Source organism: Lonchura striata, chromosome 4 (assembly GCF_050655825.1).
Source record: "Lonchura striata isolate lonStrDom1 chromosome 4, ASM5065582v1, whole genome shotgun sequence".
In the NCBI taxonomy this organism is placed as follows: Eukaryota; Metazoa; Chordata; class Aves; order Passeriformes; family Estrildidae; genus Lonchura; species Lonchura striata.
In genome coordinates this window covers 35,512,966-35,525,124 of record NC_140706.1, presented here as the reverse complement: position 1 = coordinate 35,525,124, position 12,159 = coordinate 35,512,966, and the positions used below count along the sequence as shown (strand labels likewise).

The following is a 12,159-nucleotide window of genomic DNA, read 5'->3' as shown; positions in this document are numbered from 1 at the left end:
AAGTCAGTAAATGAAAAAGCAGCTTTTATGTGGTATCTGTCTGCATAAAGTCAGGAAACTGTAACACCTCTGACCTAAAGACCAAGTATAGACAAATATCAAGCTTTGCACTGCTCACCATGCTCTCTGCAACTTTTGTAAAAGAGAGTTTATCAGCATGAGATACAAATTAATGAGTATTTTTTTAGGTTACCTACCATGTAATATCTGACCGACAGAAAGCACTGATGTTAAACAGACTACAGATAGATCTGTCAACATCATATGAGATGAAATTTAAGATATTTTCATTACACATAATGCTTTAATTCTTCAGTAAATGACAGTGATAAAGTGTTTGAATATTTTCTGGTTAAATTTTATTTTTACATTGGAATTATTTCTCTTGACTTTTTATGTGGACACATTTGACTTAATAGTTTATGAACATTCCATCTGTAATCCCTCAAATGTTTTGCTAGACAACATTTATGAGTCCACAGCCTGCAATCTAACACTTTAAATCCTATTGTCATCAGTGTGCAGCTTTTCAAGAGCGTGGTTACAGAACAGTATAAAATCAAAAACAATATTTCATTTGGATTGGACCTCCAAAAATCATCCAGTCTGACTGCCTGAGCACTTCAGGGTTGACCAAAAATTGATAAAAATTATTAAAGTTTTTGTCCAAAACACCTCCAAAACACTGACAAGCTCAGGGAATGAACCACCTCTATAGGAAACATATTCCAGTAATTGACCACCCTCTCAGTACAAAAATGCTTTTTGATGGCTACTCTAAACCTCTCCTTATGGTGCCCACTGCTGCAATTTAAAGTTGTTAACTGAGTGCTAAATTCAGTATTTGTCAAAATAAAATGTGAGGCATTAAGGTGGCTATTAGTTCGTACAGTTTTACAGAACTCATTATAGCTAAAGGGGTTCTTAACTCCAAATATTAACTAGGATTCCAACCTAAATTTAAATCAGCTTGAAATTGGTGGGGTGAAGAAAGAGGGAAAGGAAGGGGGTAGGTAAGATGACAAAAAAATAAAAGAGTAAGGTCTGAAATAGCTTTCAGATTTTTCAATTCTTTTTTTTTCCCTCTTCTAGCTTTTTCACATTGCAACTCAGTTAGAAACAGAGGTTTTAAGTATGTGGAGAAAAATATGTTATCTTTGTATGTTCATTGGATGCCATTCTGCCTTTTTAAATACCAGCATATGTGCATATAAACATTCCTCTACTTTGCCTCATCTCAAAGATATGCCTTTATTTTCAAAGGTTCATAAAATGTATTGATACACTACATAGGCTAAACTACTTAGCTTTATACATGTATATTTCCTTGGGGAACCTTCAGCATATTTGCTGATATTAAACATTTGCTTTTTAAAATGGAAATATCTAGGCAAGTGGCAATCCTCTGTACTATTTTTATTTAGTGGAAACTTTTATGAAATTTCAAGAGTTTAAAGGAAAACAGCAAATCTGTCACTTTGCTCATGTGACTAATAGCTTTTGAAATAGAGATTGATTAATTTTGTGACTGGAAAAACTTGAAAGGGTAGCTAAATTTTTAAATAGAAAACACTTCCTCATTTTTCAAGTAGAATAAGTAAATAGGTTAGCTGATATTGTTATGAGGATAAAAATGTGTTAGTCATTTCAGGGATATTTGAATTCTGCAGTAAACACCAAAGGAAAATTTAATTTTCATTTAACTGACAGAAATTCAAAGTGTATTGTGTATTTCAAAAGTAATTAAACAAAACAACCAAACTTACTAGGTCAGGTGTGGAGTCACAAACTTCTAAATCCTATGCATACAAAATTTCTTCTGAATCAAAGCAGAATAATGAGGATTTTTTTTTTCCCATGCAGTACAATGAGAGTGGTTGCATGAACTAAACCAGATAGTCCTGTAGGAAGAAAAATTTATATGGTTATTCACCATAACCTATTTCATTTGACCTTTCCATGCCTGAAAATCCCTTGATAAATTCAGTGTATTAAAAAATATGATTTTAGGATTCATATCAGAAATAACCTAATTTAATAATCCCTATTTTCTCTTCACTGTATAGTGAAACTTAAACTAATGTCTGGTTCAGTGGGTGAATTCAATGTGGCTCACTATTGCTGTTGCTTATACATAATCCACAGCATTTCATAAGACTACAGGAAAACTATTTTTACTGCACTATAGGCCTAGTTATAACAATAGAAACATTGCATATTTCTATCAAGAGGTTAGTTCAGTGTTTGGGAGTGACACCTTTGTTCTGGGAGTGAGGCAGAGAATACCTAGCTATAAAAGCCTGGTAAGCTGTTGGGTAAAAACGGGTATGGGATAAACTTCACCTTGTATCAACCAGTCAGCTGAATCTGCCAGGGTGCTTGTTATTTTTCCAGAAAACTCACAGGCTTTGCATGTGAAAATACAGAATATCTTCAATTATTAGGACTTAGGCTAAATAAAATTCAACAACATATCCTTAGGTAAGAAATGAAAGACAGAGAAAACAAACACAGGCACACAGCACAATTGTACTGCTGTGGATCTGTTATACACTAAAAACTATCACAGCTCTCAGACTGCTTTATGAAAAAATTCTTCAAGACACTGCATCTCACCTAATTAGGAGAAAAAGGATCTTCCTATAAATGCTTCTTGTGCATTTATGTTCATAGTATTGCAAACACACATTTCAGGAAATGTTATTTAACAACTTTGACATTAACTATTAAGTGAGCTTTCAACAGTAAAGGTACAATTACCACAGTAACTGGAAACATTTCAAGAGAAACTCAGTTCTCAAACTAAAAGGTGTTGGTTCCTTTAAGGACAGTATCATAAAAGCTAAACTTTAACCAAGTATAATCTTGGTTAATCTTGAAATTTGAATGAAATTTGAGTCCTATAAATAAAATTATTGCAACTTTGAGAAGTTTCAGGGCAACATGCAAATTATAGTGATTTATCCACTCTACGTATTTTCCTTCTGTCTTCAACTCACCAGAATAGAACCATAAAGGACTCCTATGCCGTGTGAGTGTTCTATCTGAGTAAAGCAGTATTGTAGGAATCTGCATGGAGCAATATGCCCTCCATCCATTTAAATTTGTATGTCAATTAACAGATTATTATTTAGCAGGATAAATTTTGTGTACAATGCAAATAAAGCATCAAGATACTTTCTATGCAAGTATTGTATGTCTAACATAGTCCAGTTAGGACAAAATATAATTTTTGATCAATAATGGGCACCAAATCACATTGTTTAATATTATAGTGGTTTTCAATAATTTTATAAAATGTGTCAAAGTCAAAAATATTTTGTCTGCATTGTTTAAAAAGATTTCTAGGAAGTGAGACAATTTTTTTTTTGGGGAAAGATTTGCAATGTATAACACAGGTCAATTTCTTCAAGCTGTTGCTTATTATACAGATTCTGTTTAATAGGATTATTTTTTTCTTCCCCTTTATACTATTGTATTTCCTCAGCAGTTTGAGTCAAAAAGCCTGTTATGGTAGAGTCACCAGAAAGAAAGAAATACAGGACGCAATTAGAGTCTAGGTCTGTTTTGTGTGCCTTTGAGACAAAACTATTCCCTCTTTTCAACGTTGAAGCTACAGTAAACAGTAATGAAACATGGTTCAGAATTTAAAGCACAAATAGGATGCACACTTCCTCGTCTATATTTTAAAGATGAGAGTCCTTAACGTACAAGATTCTATGGTTATGTCTGAACATTTTTAAAGCCTGTAAGAGATCTTGTGGAAATTCAGAATATGTAGTGTGATATTTGAGAGACTGAAATCCTAAGCACGTAAAAAATTTAGCTGTACAAGAATAATACATGAGAATATTTTTAATGGTTTGATTTTAAAGCTCAAACATACCATTTGAGAGAATTTAATTTTCAGTCTTTAGTAGACCAGTATCTCTTCTCTTTTTAATAAAATTTTCTTTTATGAACTTATTCATTTAATTAGTTAGTGAAAAAGCTCAATACATCTTAAACCACAAAATTATTAATATACTGTGATCCCAAGAGTAATACTGTATTTTAAGAAAATATGAGTTCTATTGAATGATCTTTTGAAACACAGTAGATAATTTTGTTGAAAGAACTGAAATTTGAAAACTGAGCCTTTGAAATACTCACTGTTGGGAGTCAAAGTTGCAAATAATATCTTTGAGAAACAAACAAATGAGTCACTTGTGAAACAGGGAGTAGAAGATTTTCTTAATCAAAGAACTGATTGACAAAAGAAAGTGGGAATAATACTCTGGAAATCAGACATCTGTACAGTGTATATATATGTATATGTAAAGTGGGTTTATACATCAATTAAATAACTGAAATCTTCACATCCTGTCCTTGTTCTACAGTAGAATCCACTTGAATTATAAAATTAGTTCTGCCAAAATGATACTCTTTAGAACATTTTAATTCAAGCGTAGTCTACTGGAAAAAGGGAAATATAGTCAAGTATTATTTCAAAGGGGATCAGGAGAGTTGTCGCACAATTGGGCACAAAAAAATCTGCATTCTAGTCTTACTTAGGTTGCCCTCTGGAAAACTATCAAGCTTCAGGGCTCTACACCACTTGTAATAGCAAATGCTTTTACTTGAGTTGTCTTTTTTTTTTTTTTTTTTTTTACACAAATATAAAATAAACAACTTCCCCAAACAGGCAAACAAGCCATAGTTGTCTCAAATCTGTTGTAACTATCATGCTCCTCAGTACAGGAGCCCAGTCTTTTTCACCAGAAAGAATCAGAACCTTAGAAATGTTCTTTTTTTTTTTTTTTTTAAATTAGCTTCTGACTTCTGTGTGAGAGTAGCAAAAGTTTGCTCAAGTTGAATTGTAAAAGAAATGCTTAAAGTATTTAATGGTCTTCAATGCCTCTAATTTTGTCTAAAATAATGAATATATAAACCAGTGAAGTATAATTCAGAATGTAAAGATCTTTAAGCACCATGTATTTTTTGTGAAGTTTAATTTTGAAACAGATGTATTATTTTTTGCACTGTGAAACTATTTGAATCCAGTTTGTTCTAGTTATCAAAAACCTTGAAATTATCAAAGACACAATCATAACAGCTTGCCTTTTTTCCTAAGCAATTTTTATGAACTTGAAGATCAACATAGATAAATGAAATTATCTAGGAGGAGATAGTTAGAAATTTGAAAAAATGTCAAATTTTCAGATTCTTTATGACAAATATAGGTATCTCTGTATCACAGCATAATTAAGACATCTGCACATAATCTAGTTTACCTGCCTACCAAGTGATGGCTTCAGGAAATCAAATACTATCCCAAATATAAATAACTTAAAACCCCAGATGTAAGCCTTAATTAGATAAAAACCCTTTCATCTTTACTTACATAGGTGATGACACAAATTTCACATAATCTCTGTTTATGTAAGTAAAAAGCTCTAAATCCACACAATCAAATATGCTGTTCAATCAAGCTGACAAGAACCTCCCTAGGACAATTGACTATTTCTTTGTAGCTCATCTGTTGGACAACTCTCTACTTCTTCCTCTATCTGAAGCAGAGCCTCTGAGGATATAAATGGTCCCAAAATTCTCCTGTGAGTATTCCTTCTTATTCAAATTCTCTGTTGTGCATGTATCTCTTTACTCAGGGGCCAAAATCTGCATATGACTTTTACCATTTTAAGACCTATTCTAGCATTTGGCTTGTAATAATACTATTCACGTGACAATTCACATTACTTCTATTTCATATTGTTAAGAAGATTAGAGAACATCATTGCAATAAAGGCAAAAGTCAGCTCCACCGTGCAAGAGCTCAGGGTCTATATACAGGCCATAAAAAAAGAAATTAAGTCACCAGGCCTTCAACAATCCACAGTCTCCAGTGATGTGATATTAAAATATAACTTAACACACAGAAAAAAGGAAAGGGTAACAAGGAAACTTTCTGAATAAACTTAAAAAAAAACACCAAAAAAATTCAAAGCCACAACCACTTGAAATAATTAACAAAGTGAAAGATGAACAAATATAATAGATATTAAGATCATTTTCCTGCAATTTCTCATCAGAAAAAGCTAATTGTCTTAGTATACTCTGGCTACATTTGCACATGATAGCTCTGTGTACAGCTGCCACTAATGTTATGAATTGATCTCCAGTTTGAAAATGCAAAAAAACTTACCTTTATATGAACACACTCTATACAACAAAACTTCTATCCATCAAAGGTTGTTAATAATCAAACCAAAAAAAAGTACCTTTGGAGCAGGTTGTCTAAACTTTTCCACTCATATTTGTTTATATCTACTACTCAAGAAAATTTACACCAATTTTTCAAGAGTAGAATCTTTTAAGAAAGGAAATAAGCCAATTTTATTTTTTTGCACCTTATAAAAATGGTAATTCTACTTTTACAAACTTTGCCCTTGAATTTTCCTTGTTATTATAACATAAGCAAAATCTGACATCTGAGAATGTTTATGTCTTTTAGAAGTCATAGTTTATTGTAACTGAATTTCCTATATGGTTTTGTAAATATCAATTTAATTAATCACCCATCTGTGCAAAAAGTGAGCCAATTCAATGCCAAAGACTAAAAAGCCTTTTTTCTTTCATTCAGGAAGCAGGGATTTATTCTCTTTCATCTCCCATGTTACAAATAAGACTTTCCTTCTTGCTTTTATTGTCCATTTAAGGATCAGATATTTAAATTAGTTGTTGGAGAATGAGAACATTTCAGTATTTTATAAGTTAATTATAACTCATTTAATGACAATAATTTGATTTATTATTTGATGACAGTCTCATTTTTAAAATAGATGAGATACTTATTGATGTTCAAAAACACTTTTTGGAATTGATGCCATGCATCATGTCTTTGAAAACCACACACTAATTTAAAAAATGTACAGTCATTGTGCTATGTTGGTCTTACAAATTTGATGAACTATGTCAATAATAGGTAGAAAACCACTGACCCATTAATTACCTCAAAAGTCCACATTTGCTATTTCATTAACATTTGGCTCTACAAAAATGCATTCAGATAGCATTAAAAGTGAGATTTGCCATCCATTTTGGCAATAATTATGTCTTGCTGCAAACATTTGTGCTTCTTATTCATTTAAAGTCAGTCCATGTCAAGCCAACTCAATTTTGATTTCATTAGGGACGAACATAAGTCAAACATTGTTGACTGAGTTGAGACTCAGATTTTCAAAGATCCACAAAATCTAAACTACAGTGACCTGAAGTAACATTGATGCTTGTCGCCTCAAATGAAGATCAGCTAAGGCATTGGTATGGCAGAGTTTATAAGGAAAGTAAAATTGTGTTATGACTAGGCAAACCCAGAGGCATCCGGTTCTGGATTGAATAAAGCCTACCTTTAAATTGATTATGTTTAGTGAGTTTACTTGTAATTTCCTTTTGGATCATGAATGGCTGAGCCTTTACTCTTGCAGATTTTGACTTATTGCTGTTTCATGGTAAACATTCAATACTTCTCTCAGCAGTTCCAGGGTCAGTGTGATTCTGTGTGAAAATACACAGGGTATGTAGAATATGCATTACAAAGACAAAAGCTAAGATCTTTCATTGTGGATTGTTAAATAAAGAAAATTCTACTTGATTATCAATGTTGAGGCTTTTCTGGGTTCTCTGCATGCTTCTGCTCAGATCTAATTACATGGACTTCTCTAATACTCTCCAGATTCCTCCAGTTTTCCTGACCTGAAGCAGCTCTCCTCCACAACCATAATTTATTTCTCTTTTAGATATCTTTTATCTCCACAATTCTTCTCTCTTCAGTGCATCATTCAGTATTCATATTATTTAGTTCATGAATAAAATAGTTAACTACCTTTAGAAATTGTTTTTTAAAAAATTAAGTCTGTACAAAACAATGCTAAAAAGGTCACAGCAGCTGCCCTTTCAAGTTATTTTTTAATCCTATGTCACATTGACAAAAGGTGAGGTTCGTTCAGGCCACACAGCATGACTTCAGTGAAATCTCTTTTCAGATAAGCCCCAGTATGTGGCAGGTGGTGGGGTGTAGGTACAAGCTCAGCCAGCACCCTGTGGTGAAAGCTACTCAAAACTGGAATAAAGCTACAGTTTAAGCCACAGGTGTTAGAATTTAAATACAGTATGCAAAACTCAAAGAAAGGTGTGCTTGTACTTTGCTCCTGAGGAGGACAGAGAAGCCAGCCATTACACACCTACATAACTCCTTAGTCAGTTAATAATAGCATTCGCTCACAAACCCTTTATCAAAATGCAGCAAATTTCAATGTAACTTGAATTACATTTTAGGAAACATAGAGCATTTAGAAGAGAAAATTACCTTCATCACAGCTGAGCAGGAAGTGACCTGCAATTCAGGTAACGGAACTGAAAAAAGTCATCATCAATTGCTTAAATATTACATCTTTATTTAAGAGTGAAAAAACATGTAAAACTTAATGAAATGGGTAAAAAGCTCTATATCTTACAGACATATAGTACAAACCAGAAAAAGTAGGTGCACCTTTGGTAATAGTTGTTTCAGCTTTGTAGTAGTGCAGAAATGCACTTTAATTATAAGGATCTAATGCTGCCTAAGAGATTATTGTATAATTAACATCTTGGATAAAATTTAAAATGTCCTTAAGTTTCAGGTTCTTCATGAGTATCACACTCATAAAGTCTTTTTCAGTTCCATTGAAAAACAAAAGCCACATTCAAAATGTTTGAAATATGATACAAAAACAAACAAAAACACCCTAACACAGAAATCCATTCCCTACTATCTCTCCTAAATATTTAACATTGTAAACAATACTCAGAAAGTTCACATGCATACAAGATACACTTTTTAAAAGTAATGTTTTAATTGACTGTTTTGCTGGGTTTCCATTGGAGGATTCTTCTCTCTGAGGTCTTAGTACTTTTCCAAATTGCAGCAACAAATAAAACAGCATTATTTCCAGAAAGGCATGGGTCATCCAGCAATCTACAGACTAGTGAAACAGGACATCTTTTCCTTCTTCTTCTCTGTACTACTTGGTGGGCCAATTCTGCTTCCAGGAAAAGTATATTAAATATCTATACTTATGTATTGTATTACATTTAGACCTCAAGGATTTTAAATGTCAAATGCAGTAAGAGTTACTATGTAAAATTCCTCCCAACTGCTTTTGATTAATCCATTGCATGCACTCTTCCTGTCTTTGTCAGTTTCTGACATAATAAAACCTTCTTAGGTAGATACAAGAGTGGGTGTGGGATTGGAATCTGCCAGTGTCATTCAGTTTTTTATAAATTTCTGTGGGTAAAGTGTTTTAGTTGACTTGCCAAGCACAATACCTGACTAAAAGGTCCAATGTGTTTCAGAAATGGTTCCGGCACCTCTGCCTCAGTTTCACCCAATACCAAACTGCATTTTTAACTGAGGGCAGAGCAATTCAGTGACTACAATATTGCATGCTTCTGCAACTCACCATCCTATTATCCTTCAAGGGCTTCTTCTTCATAAATAAATTCATACTGAGAAACTTTGTGGTCTGAGCAGGAGGTTGGCTGATGAACCTGTGCCTGTTCCATGTCATCCCTGCTCAGGCCCATCACACTTCAGTGGGGCTTAATTTTTTCTCCTTAAGAATTCAGGACATAAAAGAGTTTTGTTCTGCTAGCTAAAAACATTTATTGTAAATATTCGCTTAGAATTAGCAAATAACAAATCTTTATTGTTCTGTTAAGACTCCTCTTCTTCCATTTTTAATTTATTATTCATCAAAATTTTAGTCCAATATGGAGGTAGATATATAATTCTATTATCTCCCTTATTCAAAACTGGCATTTTTTCCAAAACATATATTCAATAACTGGTATTAAAATGGCATTGATATATAATATGAGTTTATTCAGATAGTAAAAAATATCAACATCTTTCTAGTTTTAAGGTTTTTTAGAAAAAAAATTGGCATATAGATGGCCCCATAGAAGTTTTTTATTTATCTTTCTTTTTTCCCTGAGTCTGCACATATTTTTCTGTAATATAATTATTAATCAACTTAACAACATTCCAAATAAAAATTTTACACACTTGAATATTCAGTTGTGAGACAACTCATGAAATGCCCCCTTGCAATATTAAAAGGGATTATCATAAATCAAGGACTCTGTTGCAAGCACATGGGGTTAACAGAGCAGCAGTCTAAAAAGAGTCATTAAATGTATCAGGATGAATGCAAAATGGGAATGCTTTCCCTAGGTCCTATTCTTGACCTGAAACTAGAATGCTGCTTCCTAAAAGATCCAGTGTAATGTGAACCTACATTTGAACTGCTTGAATAGCTAAAAAGACAAATATTCCCATATGACCATTCCCTTGATGCCCGTTTCTGCTTTAAGTAGAGCTTATTTAGCTTATCTGTGTAACATCAGCCCAATGAGAGAGAAAAAACAGCTAAATTGTTCAGTTCAGATGTACAGAAACAGCCCCATACATGTGGTACAATGTTAGTCTGTCTTCTAGCATCACTTCAGATTTCCTTTATACAGAATAGTATCTATTTATTTCTCTGAAACCTTCAGGAATGTAAAAGAGGACCAAAAGTGTCTGATTATACATTGTACAATTGTATACATTGTAATTCTTAGGAGACCATTTAGCTCCAAGATTTCATATTGGTTTATCCCAAAATTTTAAAATATTTATCAACATTAATATTAATGCCTAAACCAAATGTCTTCTCAAATGACAATTTCAATTAGCTACAAAAATCAGGCATAGTATAACATATACACAGACACAAAATCTGTTGTCCCAACAGAGTTTTCTCATTAGTTTATTTTAGTATTTGGATGCAAAAGTGAGGAGATTCTCTGACTCCTTCTCCCTGTAATCTTTCTGCCTTAAGAAGAAAGATGGAAAACATGAATCTTCCCACATGGGAAATAATTGTTTCCTACCTGAAAATACTTGATGAATGTCACTGTAACACAAGCACTTTAAAGTTATTGATCAAGTTTTTCCATATAAAAGGGCAGTAAGTATAAAGTTAAGATGTGCCTTACAATTTCCCACTAGTTGCTTCGTTTTTTTTTTTTTTTTTTTTTTACTCAGGAAACCAATTCTCACACAGCTGTTATTTCCCCATTTATTGTCTACTTTGTTACAACCCTTTCACTGCAGATCAGTTTCAGTGAAGGTCACACAGCGTCTGACACCCAGAGGAGAAAATGTTATTAACAGAAAATTTCTCTGCTATCAGAAGGGGAAATCATACAAATGAAAATTTTGGCATAGGTAAAGTTGAAACAGCCTACCTTGTTGGGGAAAAACTCAAACAACACAGCAGCTCTGCAGTAGAGACAGTTCTCTCAGAGAACCCTACTGTCCCTTCCAGAGAATTGCTTCATTTACCTAAAATACTTCCTAGTCAAAATATTCCCTATAAGTCTGCAGAATTAAACAAATTTATCATTGGAAATAGCAGAAAGTGAGAGAAAACCAATTTCATTGTGATACAATAACATAAAAACAGCAGTAAATTTTTCAGCAAGATGAGGAAGTAGATGGAGAAAAGCTTTCTCCTATATCAAAGTCAGAAAAAATCCCTTTTCATAGCTAAAAAATTCCAAATTTGTGTAGACACAAATGATTGACATATATAAGTTATTAAAAAAAAAGAAATTTGGTGTAGGATATCTGATGGCTTGACATGATTTATTCATGTTCACCAAAAATTTAATTAACGCAAAACCAGGACAGATTACTAAAGGCTAGTAGCAAGGTTTGAGGCACAGAAGAATGCTATTCACATACACAATATGGCCTCTCTTCATGTCTATGTACAGTGATTAATAGGACTCTTTAAAACAGCAATGAACAACAAAAACATGACTTGAAATAAATGCCATGCTAACAACTGTGTTTCATGGCAGCAGGCCCAAAGGCAAAGCCCTCTAGACCTTTATAATGCTGCATACCTTGTAAATCCTGTGATTTAAATGTAAATTATGTTAAAAAATAAGCTAAAAAAGTCATACTTGTCCAAAATTTATGTTAAATAGGCAATGTTATAGTCAACATCCCCAAATCTGAGTGAATACTATACAAAAGTTTTGTATTAAAATATTGCATTTTTCTTCAAAGTAGCTTTTTAATAAATG

At 32.9% G+C, this 12,159-nt stretch overlaps 1 long non-coding RNA gene across 1 annotated transcript in view; it reads right to left on the bottom strand.

The window, feature by feature from the left end:
• Positions 1–618: 618 nt before the first annotated feature.
• Positions 619–12,159, bottom strand: part of LOC116183615 (uncharacterized) — an 87,194-nt gene continuing 75,653 nt past the window's right edge. Inside the window, exon 4 of the long non-coding RNA XR_004148277.3 lies at positions 619–1,901. This is a non-coding gene — a long non-coding RNA (uncharacterized LOC116183615). The remainder of the gene's footprint in view (positions 1,902–12,159) is intronic.